This window comes from Nyctereutes procyonoides, unplaced genomic scaffold, assembly GCF_905146905.1.
Source record: "Nyctereutes procyonoides isolate TBG_1078 unplaced genomic scaffold, NYPRO_anot_genome, whole genome shotgun sequence".
NCBI lineage: Eukaryota > Metazoa > Chordata > Mammalia > Carnivora > Canidae > Nyctereutes > Nyctereutes procyonoides.
The window spans coordinates 10,281,927-10,294,713 of NW_026575147.1; the positions used below are offsets into that span (position 1 = coordinate 10,281,927).

At 35.5% G+C, this 12,787-nt stretch overlaps 1 protein-coding gene across 1 annotated transcript in view; it reads left to right on the top strand.

Moving 5' to 3' along the window:
* EXOC6B (exocyst complex component 6B) overlaps positions 1–12,787 on the top strand; it is a 621,707-nt gene that overhangs the window by 246,870 nt on the left and 362,050 nt on the right. The window lies entirely within an intron of this gene.

A 12,787-nucleotide genomic window follows, 5' to 3' on the forward strand; every position in this document is an offset into this window, starting at 1 on the left:
CTTAACTAGTACATGTATTTATATCCTGATTTGTTGTTGGAAGTAAATTTAATGTGTTTTTAAAAATAAAACTACTGGGAATACTTGAGATTTCTTATTAAAATGTTTTTCTAAATACTTACCATTTGAATAAACTGGATCAGTTTCTTTGTGAATGTGGTGATCAGGAGCATGAACACTGGAGTCATACAGATTGCATTTAGATCCTGGCTTTGCCATTTTGTTATATTTTGTTTTTTAAAATTATCATTATTACTCACATCACTTACTTTTTTAAATGTCCACTGACATGTGTGAGGAACCATTTATGCCTGCACTCTGTCAGTTGTTTGCCTTTAAGTACTTGGCTCTTTTGCATTGTTTCGTTTCTTCAGATAAAATTGGGGTTACGGTCTTCTCCATCTTTGTTCTTTGTTCTGTCTGACTGCCCTTCTTATTCTTAATCCCCCTCTCACCCAAAAACTATACCCCCAAACTTGCCACGGTCTAACTTGGGAATTTTAGGTAACTGTTGAATCTGTTGAAACTTGAGTCTTCATCTGTCAAGTAAAAATCGTAGTCTATGTCATAGGATTGTACAAGTGTCTGCTCCATAAAAGGTGGTCAGCAAATGTTAGTTTCTGTTCTGTTGTTAATCTTTTTTGCCACCTTGTGTTATGTATCACTACTGTCATATTCTTCATCAGGATGTGTTTATTACATAAATGAGATACATTAGTAGTTAACAATGTGTGAGAGTTTCATCAAAATCCCCATTGCACCTGGATAAGAAATAGAGCTAAGAAAAGAACCAGGCACTTGCCTGATATCTACAGAAACAGAAAGGGGCAGAGAAGACTTGGTTCTCCTGAGTATTTTCTAGCATCCTCTCTTCTTGCTTGAAGTGACTGTTATGGTAGGATATGGATCTACCCTGAAGACCAGATTCTCAGGTATTAGGCCCATCACTGATGGCAACTTAGTAGTGGTACAAGCAAGCATCAGAATCAAGAAAGAATACTTAATGCCTTTCATTTACATTTTGGGTACCTGTTAAGGAAATTAAATTCTTATAAGGCACTGTGGCCTAAGGAAAACAGAAGTTAGACATAGTCTATGCCCTCAATAATATATACCTCAGAGATGGCTAGATGATAAGGTGGAAGAATGAAATATATACATGGTTCTCACATATAGTGAGAACCTTATGGATACAAGCCATTCTTTATCATGAGCTCACTGAAGATCCTGTGCAAATCCTCTTTAGTTTTTGTGCTATATTTCTTCTTTGTTTTGTCTTCTGAGGCCCAGAGAAGATAAATTGGGACTATGAAATGTGTTGAGGGTTTCTCATAAATGAAGTATTATAAGAATGTACTTGGAAGTTAACATTTTAAAATGGTCATATATCCCAAATCAAACAGAATCCTGTTAGAGATTTGCTGATTGAGCTCTTACAACAAGAATTCAGCACTTCACTGTCATCTAATGGCATCCTATCTTTAAAAAAAATCGTACCTTCTATTTATTTACTTCTCAGTTTGAATCTTCTTCAAGTGCACATTCTTAATCTCAAACCTCATGTAGAGAATTATTTATTTAGATGTCTCCAAACTGGTTTCTTGGCATAGTTCTTGCATGGTGTGAATAAATTCTTCAGATAAGATCTTTCGTGACCCACTGTGACGTTCTGACCTTCATTCTTGTCATTCTTCAACAGGCCTCATTGAGAGCAGCATAAATAGTTTTTGAAATATTTTGACTTCTAAACTGTGGCACAGAATCCTGTAGGGCAGTGATTCTTAATCTATTTGGGTTCATATATTTCTTTGAGAGTTTGATAAAAAATATATATGGTGTATTTCCCCAGTGAAATATACATGTATTCACTCAAAAAAGTTGTGCATGAAATTTCAGGGGATTTCTGAAACTCAGTTTGCCCTCAGAAGCCATGTTAAGAACACAGGTTATAAGTTAAGTGCTTCTGAAATTTTAATCTGCATAGAAATCACCATCAAATCATTATAAAATGCAGATTTGGATCTTGCAGGTTGGGGATGAAAAATGAGAAATCTGCATTTGTAGCAGGCTCCCAGGTGAGGATGGTGCTTCTTCTGTACACAGAGCACACTTGAGGTTGCAGGGCTATAGAGGACCTCAAGGAAACATTTTTAGTGCATAAAGAAGACAAAAACCTTGAATGTTTGGATTTCTTATTGATTTTTCATTATTATGTCTTAAGATTTTTCCAACAATGAATGCAGTACTTGAAGAGAAAGTTATCTATTGCTTTCTAAAATCTATTTCTTATACAAAAGAGTACCGGCATTATTTTTTATGAAATTTTATGACTTGGACTTAATATACTTAAGTTTAGGTATTTTCTTATGCACCGAAGTGAGAACTTTTTCACTTTCCTGTACTTTTAATGAAAGTGCATTTAGTACATTCTTTGAGTCAAGTGACATTTGTAGACTGCTATGTCTTTAGTGTGCTAATACTTAATGAGAGACCACAGAATGAGATGGGTAAGAAAACCCTAACACCTAGAAAATGGCTTAGAACATAGTAAGTAGGTATTTAATATATTGTTGAACTGAAATAAAATTTGTGCCAGACATAGAGAAACTAAATAGGCTGGGAATTGAAGATGAAATCATCTTGGATGAAAAAATCAACTCACATGGAGAACCAACTGACATAGTCATTCTCTTGATTCCTGAGAAGTGTTGTAGGGAAAAGTGTTCCTCTGTAAAATTCTCTATTTGTACTTTATTTTTTGTCTGAGCTAATGAAAGGGTCACCTTGATTAAAGTAAGGTTGTTTTGTTTTGTTTTGTTTTGTTTTGTTTTTACTTGTCATGTATTAAAGTTGAACTATATAAATTGCTAAATAAATAATCAAATAATAATTTGATAATTTTTGACCAATAAATTAATTCAATTGATTTTCAATGTAAATATGTATGATCTGGGGAATTTATTCTTAATCTCTATATCATCCTGTGGAATAAGTAGATGTTATTGCTCTTCTCTAAATATTTAGATAGGACTTAACAATTTTGTTTTAGAAGTGGTGAACTTTGTAGATTGAGAATGTACTTGTGGTGTTAGATTCATCAGGAGTCTCTTTTTTTTAAGATTTATTTATTTATTTTAGATAGAGTGCATGTGCATGAGCATGTGAGTGGGGAAGGGGCAGAGGGAGAATCTCAAGCAGACTCCCTGCTGAGCGTGGAGCTCAGCGGTTGGGGGTAGGGTGGGCAGGAGAGGTGGGGGGTTGGGGAAATTGATCTCACAACCCTGAGATCATGACCTGAGCTGAAATTATCTGTTGGTCACTTAACCAGCTGAGCCACCCAGGCCCCCCAGGTGTATCGTTTTTGAGATATCTCAAGATAAAGTACAAGGATACTTTAAATGATATATTATTTGTGAGAAGGGGGACGATGATGCCTTCTGAAGGCAGAGCTGTTGTAAGGATTGACTGAAATAGTATATATATATATATATATAATGGTCTCATCATAGTGCTTGGCACACACAATACTATGAGTATATAATAGTTACTATTATGGGATATGACTATATCCTTTTTTGGGGGAATAAAGGTAAAATACAAGTTAATACATTTTTTGATAGCATATATTTGCATGGACTGGTGGAACACTGTCTACTGTAAATAATCTGCTTGAAATAAAGCAATATTGGATAAGAAATAGTTTGAAGCAGGGCCTGTGATTTCTTTTTTTGTTTCTAGGTTACTTCAGAGCGTCTGCATTCTTAGAACACTTCCTTGGTACCATACTTCTGGCACATTCTTATTCTAGTTTGTATCTCTTTTATTTTTTTATTTTAAATTCAATTTGCCAACATATAGTATAACATCCATGCTAATCCTATCAAGTGCCCTCCTTAGTTCCTGTCACCCAGTTACTGTATCCCCCCACAGACTTCTTCTTCAGCAACCCTGTTTGTTTCCTGGAATTAGGAGTCTCTCATGGTTTGTCTCCCTCTCTAATTTTTCCCCACTCAGTTTCCCTCCTTTCCCTTATAATCCCGTTCACTAGTTCTTATATTCCACAAATGAGTGAAACCACATGATTATTGTCCTTCTCTAGATTGACTTATTTCACTCAGCATAATACTCTCCAGTTCCGTCCATCGAAGCAAATTGTGGGTATTCATCCTTTCTGATGGCTGAGTAATGTTCCATTGTATATATATAGACCACATCTTCTTTATCCATTTGTCTGTTGAAGGACATCAAGGCTCCTTCCACAGCTATTGTGGACATTGCTGCTATGAACATTGAGGTGCAGGTGTCCTGGTGTTTCACTACATCAGTATCTTTAGGGTAAATACTCAGTAGTACAATTGTTGGGTCTTAGGGTGGCTCTATTTTTGACTTCTTGAGGAGCCTCCACACTGTTTTCCAGATGGACTGTATCAGTTTGCACTCTCACCAACAGCATAAGAGGGTTCCCCTTTCTCTATATCCTAACATTTGTTGTTTCCTGTCTTGTTAATTTTCACCATTCTCACTGGTGTGAGGTGGTATCTCATTGTGGTTTTGATTTGTACTTCCCTGATGGCAAGTGATACAGAGCATTTTCTCATGTAGCCCTATGTGTGTCTTCTTTGGAGAAATGTCTTTATATATTTTGTATCTCTTTTAATTGTTTATACTGTGAAAGAGTAGTAGTCACTGTTTTACCCATACAACTCTTTGTATGGTGTAGGTCAAATAAATGGTTGTTGACCAAATGATCCATGTCAGATTTGGCTCTCAAGATTTTGGTATCTCTTTTGAAATATGGAGTTAACAGGATAGAATTGCTAATTTACATACAAGCCTTCTGAGATGTCTTTATGATGTGGTACTGTACTGATTTTGAGATAACAAGATTATTTGTTTGCCAGGGATGCTGTAACAAAAATACCATAGAGTACCTGGCCTATGCAACAGAAATTTATTTTCTCCCAGTTCTGGAGGCTGGAATTCCCAAGATCAATGTGTCAGTAGGTTTGATTTCCTGCTGAGGACTCTTTCTTTGGCTTGCAAATGACTGTCTTCTTGCTTCATCCTCACACAGTTTTTTTCTCTGTGATTGTATCTTCCTGGTATGTCTTCCTTTTTTTAAATAAAGACACCAATCCTATTTCCTTAGAGCTCCACCCTTATGACTTCATTTAACCTTGATTATCTTCCGAAAGGCCGTATTTCCAAATACAGTCAGTCACATTGGGGTTTAGAGCTTCAATATACGAAATTTTGGGGAGATATAATTTAGTCCATAACACAGGGTGATTGGAAAGAACACAGGATTTGTATTTAGAAAGTACAAGTTCTGTCGGCTTTGTGTTATCAGAGCAAATCATGTAATTTCTCTTGAGTGTTTCTTTTCTCACCTCTAAAATAGTGACAATAATTAATTGGTGCTAAATTGCTTGTGAAAAATTGTGGTTATTGTGATATTTGACCCAAATTTCAAATTACTTATTGCAACACTTTCAAATGACAACAAGATAACAAAATGAGGATTATTTCTCAGTCAGTTAAAGTGAAGTAAAGGATGCCATTATTACTTTAGAGTTAAAATCAGAGGCTGCATATTGGCAGCCCATGGGCCAGAAAGAGTGTGCAAAATGACTGTTGGCTTACATAGTGCTTAAAAGTTTTTAAAATATTTGTCAACGTTTAAGTAGTTGAATTCACATAAAAATCTGTATTTCCAACTTAGCCTCTATCTAAGTATGGAGAATCTCCTCGAGTAGCAGGGTTGCCACTAAGCTATGATATCTTTTGTGTCTGCACATTGGATGTTGCCATTTATTATCACACTTGTGCTATTGAGAGAAATATATTATTACTTACACTGGATCTGTACTTAAAAATGGCAAACTGTAAGATAGACTGACAAGGGTCACATGTTTGTAAAAAAAAATGATAAGAACAGAGTTCTTTGTAAAAATGAGTAGTTGTTCTAGATATTTCACATACAAAGTATGTCTGTTAAGAGAATACAATTTGAAAAGTTGGCCTGATTCACTTATTCCCAATACCCACTGGCTTTTGTAGTCTTGGTTTTTCACTTCACTTCAGTTCTTTTTTTTTTTTTTTTTTTTTAGGTTTTATTTATTTATTTGAGGGAGAGATTGAGAGAGTCCTGGAAGGGGAAGAAGGGCAGAGGGAGAGAGAGAGAGAGAAACTCAGGCAGATTCTGTGCTGAGTGTGGAGCCCAATGTGGGGCTCAGTCTCACGATCCTGAGATCACAACCTGAGCTGAAACCAAGAGTCGGACACTCAACCGACTGTGCTACCCAGGTGTCCCATCAGAGTACCTTTTGGTTAGTTTGTTAGTTAGTTATGTATGTATGTGGACCCCAGTGCGGGCTTGAACTAAGACTCTGAGATCAAGATCTGAGCTGAGATCAAGAGTTGGGTGCTTAACCAGTTACTCTTCTCTTTAATTCTTAATGAAAACTGGTCTATTAAGAATACATATAATGAAATGAAGAGTAAATACATACCCATACTTAAAATCAAAAGCAATATAAGCAATTTAGAAAGTTGAATGAAAGCTATGGCATGCTTTAGACATTCTGTTTTGGTTTTCTTATTCTTTTAGCTTTTAGGCCTGTCTATTGGCAGGGATATATTACAGCTCACATTGATTTAATATCATTAAATTTTTTTCATTGTGCTGATGGTATAAAGTTCTTGTTATTTTGAAATTATTTTCTTCAATTTCTAAACACCTACCTGACTTTTCAGTTCTTGTAGAATTTCTCCTTTATATTCTTATTCAACCACCCCCTTCACTCTGTAATAAGTTGCTAATAGCCCTAATGAGAGAATATACTCATCTTTGTCTAAAATATTGAATTCTACTTTTCCCTGAGGACTAGCTCAACGTGACCTCTTATGAACACCTATCTATCTATCTATTCATTATTTTTTTAAAGATTGATTTTATTTACTCATGAAGGAGAGAGGGAGGAAGAAAGATAGGCAGAGAGAGAAGCAGGTTCCCTGCAAGAAGCTTGATGTGGGACTCGATCCCAGAACCCTGGGATTATGCCCTGAGCCAAAGGCAGATGCTCAACCGCTGGGCCACTCAGCCATCCCTCACTCATTATTTTAAATTGAGGTATAATTGATTTTTAACATTATATTAATTTCAGGGGTACAGCATAATGATTCAATATTTGCATATATTGCAAAATGATCACCATAGTTGTCTGGTTAACATCCATCAGAATGCCTAGTTACAAAATTTTGTTTTCTTGTGATGAGAACTTTTATTTTATTTTTTTATTTTTTTAAGATTTTCTTTATTCGAGAGAGAGAGAGAGAGAGAGAGAGAGAGACAGAGATACAGGCAGAGGGAGAAGCAGGCTCTATGCAGGGAGCCCGATGTGGGACTCGATCCTGGGTCTCCAGGATCACACCCCGGGCCGAAGGCGGCACCAAACCGCTGGGCCACTGGGGCTGCCCGATGAGAACTTTTAGATGTCTCTTAGAAACGTACAAATATGCAATGTACTATTGCTAACTGTAGTTACCATGCTATACATTACATCTATATGACTTCTTAATTTTATGATTGGAAATTTGTACCTTTTGACCCCCTTCACCTATCTTGCCCACACCCCAAACCCTTATCCAGAGTAGCACCTTCTTTATAAAAAGTTATTTTTTAAGGGTAGCCCAGGTGGCTCAGCGGTTTAGCGCCGCATTCAGCTCAGGGTGTGATCCTGGGGAACCAGGATTGAGTCCCGCATTGGCCTCCCTGCATGGAGCTTACTTCTCCCTCTGCTTGTGTCTCTGCCTCTCTCTCTGTCTGTGTCTCTTATGAATAAATAAATAAAATCTTTAAAATAATTTATTTTTAAAAAGAATTTTGGATCTTCAGAAAAGTTAGAAGAGTGGTAAAATGAACATCCATGTACCTTCACTTAAATACTCCACTTACTAAAATTTGGCACTTTCTACCTTAAAAATTTGATTTTGAAAGAATCTATTTCATCAGTCCTCTTCTCCCCACCAAACCTGAGCTATTTGAAAAGAAGTGGTGTACTTCATTCATCATATTTGAAATCTCAATACTATAATATTTGGTTTACCAAAAATGACACTCTTCTACATAACCATAATGCAGTGATCACACTCAGGAATTTTAACACTGATATGATGCTACCACTTAACATATAACCCATGTACAAATTTCCCCAGTTGTCCCAATAATCTCCTATATAGCAGATTATTTTTCAATTTTCCTACAGCTACATCTAGACAAGTATCACACATTACATTTAATTTTTATGTTTGTTTATTCTCCTTTAATATCCCTCTATTTAGATACGTCTGGTAATCCTTGTGATTAGGTTTAGGTTGATCATTTTTGACAGGACTATTATGAAAGTAATATTATGTCCTTTTTAGTACATCACATCAGAAGGCACACTGATGGTTAAGGTGGTGTCTACCAGATTTTTGCATCATAAAGGTACCCTTCTCTGTTTGTAATTAATAAGTGATCTGTGGCGTGATACTTTTAGGTCCTGGGACTATCCTGTTCCCTAACAGTTTTTCTGATTTAGTGATTTAGAATTCATTGATGCTTTGTTCCTGAATCATGTATTACTGTGTTGATTATAAAACAGTGATGTTTCTATTTTTATCGTTTCTTTCACATTGATTAGCTGGCATTCTTCCTTCTATAAAGCAGAACTTTCCTTTTGTCTCATTTTTTTTAAGTGTCAGTATTGGTACTTGAATTCTTATTTTATATAAAATGGGTTATATTCCATTCTTGTCTTTCATTTTGATTCTCTAATTGTTCCAGGTTTGGCCAGTGGGAGTCTTTTCCATTATCCTTTGACACATTTCCATCAGTTTTGAAGCACTTCCATTTTTTGGGCACAGGATATTCTTGGTTCACTTCAAGTTCTGCACCAGCTCTGGAATCAGCTATTTTGTCAAAGAATGCTTGTCCTTTTTACTGGAGAATTGTATATAGAAACTGAAATGTAGGCATTAGGTTTACTCCTTCTGCAGACAGAGCTAAGAAATGCACACACTGCACTAACACATAGACAGTTTTATGAATCCTGAGTTAAGGCTGATGCTTCTAGTTTTACCCAAATATCATACGTCTTCCTCTTCTCCTATTCCATATTTGTGTCTCTGAGAATTCTGGTTCCCAGAGAATTAATATACTTACCCATTGCCTGCTCGTATAACACAAGCAAAATAGTTTCAGAATTACTGTGCAAATGTCACTAAAAGCAGTAAATGTATGAGGTTCAAGATTTCTTTGCAATTCTTTTTATCCTACAGTATATCCCACTAGGGCTATAATTCAGAGTGTTGTTCAAATTATTTTGCTACTTTTTCTTATGTGTGATTGTTACCAAATTGATATATAATTGGGTTCATTTGTTTATTTTGTATATTTTTTAAGTCCCATCCTTATTAATTTAATTTTTTGAATATGTAAAAAAATAAACATGTTTCAAAAAGCAAAAATTTATAAGAAGGTACATTCAGTGATATCCCATTCTCCTCTTTATCCCTTCTACCTTACTCCTGCCCACTCTTTGTAAGTAATCAGTATCATGAGTGTGTGTGTTTGTGTGTGTGTACAAGTACTTACACAATTTGTTACCTTACACAATCTGTTAATAAAATAATGCATATATGTTTTTGTATCTTGTTTTTTTACTAGAAAATATATCTTGAGAATTGTTCCATATTAGTTCATAGAAATCTTTCTCATTCTATTTTTACTGGTAAATAGTACTCCATTGTTTGAATTGAATGTACTACAGTTTTTTCAGCCAGTCTCCTATATGTGAGTATTTAATGATTTCTAATATTTTCTTATTAAAATACAGTGTTTTGGCTACATAGCTATTAGAATTAACTTTAAAAATATACCATACGGAGGACTGGCAGGGTGCCTAGCTACTATTTTTATTACTGGGAATTGAATTCTTCCCATCCTGGTATTCAGCTTCAAGCAGAGAATTCTTGAGGGAGTATCTTTTGATTTTGGCTACAAGGTTTTTTGCATTGTCTCAGTAAAGGAGGAATGGTAATTTTTCCTGATTTTCTTCTACTTAGTGCAAGCACTTGAGTAAGTTAAGTGGAAATTTGTTTAGAGATTTCTCAGGAAGAATCCTAGTAATTTGTGAGAAGCTCTATAGTCAAGTCCTGCAGTTTTTAGGATAGAGCTCTATTCAGGGTATTCTTACATATTCAGAGGTTTAGAAAATTCTCTTACACTTTTGCTAATTCTAGTCCTAGGCCTTCTGGTTTGTTGGAGCATCCATGATGTTTAGTCCAGCTCTGTGGAAGGTTATGCCCAAATGAATGTTACCTTTTTTTTCTCTGAAGTTTTGGAAGCAAAGTAGTACAGAAAAGCACATGGGTGAAAAATGTTTGCCAAGTATTTCCTGGCTTCCAGACATAATATGGGCAGTCAAAAATTGATCCTTTGAGTACAAAGGTAATGCTCTTTTAGCTAATCATTTGTTCTTTTCTCCCTTCAGAAAAATGCCTGGTACATTTTAATGACTTGAGATCCAACTAATGTTCAGAAATGGACACCAAGTCCCTGCATTCATTTACTAATACCACAGAACTGTTTTGTGTAAAGTGGTAATCAAAAGTGTTTTCAAGAAGGAGAATGACTCAACTGATTAGTGAGAAACATATCTAAATTCCTTGCAAATTTTTATCATACTTTTTTTGGATGTTCCACCTTCTTTGAAAGGTTTCAAAAGAGAAAAATAAGTGGCCTGTGTTGTATGTGTACCTCCTGGACAGCTGCTAACAACGAGACTAGAGCACACTAATGCATTTCTTTCTTTCATGTACTATCTTTATCAGTAGCATAGGTAATATTCTTGAGTGGAAGGAAGCAAGCAATCTTTTCTTGTACTCTATTTTCCTTTTTCCTAATGATATGCTTACCCACTAGTAAAGCAGATAGATCTATCAGGTTGTTACCTACAAATACTTTTTTCCCCCTGCCTCCCTTCACTAATCAGTCTTTTTTTTATTTTTAAATTTTTTTTCACTAATCAGTCTTAATTAAGATAGTAGAAATGGCTACTATCTTCCAGCTTCTTTACTGGGGGGAGGGCTGTAAAAATATTAAATAAATATATCTGTTATAGCTTTAATGCCATTATTTATTTTTAAACCAAAAATCTCATTTTTTCTTTAATTGTAAAACCATTTTCCTTCTTCTTTTGACTTGATCTAAGATGTATTACAGAAGAAAAATGTGTCATAAAAGGCAGTTCCTAATATTTTGCAAGAATTTTTATAATGAGAAATGTTTATGCTTCTTTGCTTTCTGACCATCTAATATTTCCATTTTTAGTTTGAATCTTTATATCTTCTCCAATATATATTGTCTGCAGAGGCTCATACAACTCTTTTTCAGGGTGCCTTTCATTGATCTTGTTTATAAATTTACTTTTCTTATTTTATAGCTTTCTCTGTCCCCAGACTCTTTTTTTGTCACCTGTATAGTGACATGCTGTGATAGTTGATGTATTGACAGGATATAATGCTATTTCACAAAATCCACAGACATTAAGTAACAAAGACTACAGCTTTAATGGAAGCTATTAATATGTATTTTACAAATATAAGAAGCATATTGAAATGGATAGACAAGCCATGCCAATATAGCATCTTGTGATGCATGATCTCTAATGGGTATGTGAACATGTAATTGCAGATTGTAAGACTTGCCTTCATGATACTTACCTCTGAATGTTGTAGTCCAACCACTCCTAAATTCTGGTTTTTTTTTTTAATTTTAAAAAGATTTTATTTATTTATTTGAGAGAGAGGGAGAGAGCACGAGCAATGGGGAGGGGAGAGGGAGAAGCAGACTCTCTGCTGAGTAGGGAGCCCCCCCATGGGGCCTCCATCCCAGGATCTTGGGATCATGACCTGAGCCACCCAAGAGCCCCACTCCTAAATTCTTTTAATAGCTTATTGTTTATCTGTTATTTTAATATCTAACTTATGTGATATTATAAAATACTCTGTGGCACAGATTTCTTAGTTACAGAATCTAAAATCTTGCCTACAATTTGCTCCTCCCTGATAATAAAGAGGTTTGTGTTGGCTGAAGACACTAATGCTCTTCATTCAGAAGCTATATAGGGAATTAGGCAGCTGCTGTCCTTGGTGATGAAATTATTTCATGTGAATTAATAAGGAAAACAACTAGTTAAAAAAGCAGGATAATCTTGAGTATACTGTTTGTGACTGCTGTTGGTATCTTCCTGGATCTATTTGAACTAGAAAAATACAGACTCCAGTATCTTAATGTCTTGAGTTCCTGACTGCCATGCAGAGGAAATGTTTAACTATTTTAATCATGTTTCTGTATCTCAGAAAGAAAGCCCTTATGAGAGGAAATGACAACGTCCTACCACAAAGTTATCTCTTATCAGTTATAGTCCCAGTCGATAATGATTTGTCAAACTTGGACATGTGTAAAATGCAAGGGCTGTGTTATTTACTTTGGAAAGGAAAAATTAGATGAAGCTGATAAAGACGGAGTCCTGGCTTTTGTTAGGAGACAGAAACCATTAGAGACAGTCATTGTTAGCTGAGGAAAGTGTCCTTGGACCCCTCCCTCTGCCCCAGCTGAAACCTAAACCTGCTTGAATCATTCTTTACACTTGAGGGGAGAGAAGGGCAAACAGGAGGGGAAGAAGAATGAAGACAACCTTGAAAGAGATTCTGCATTTTAAATGGGTAGCCAAATCTG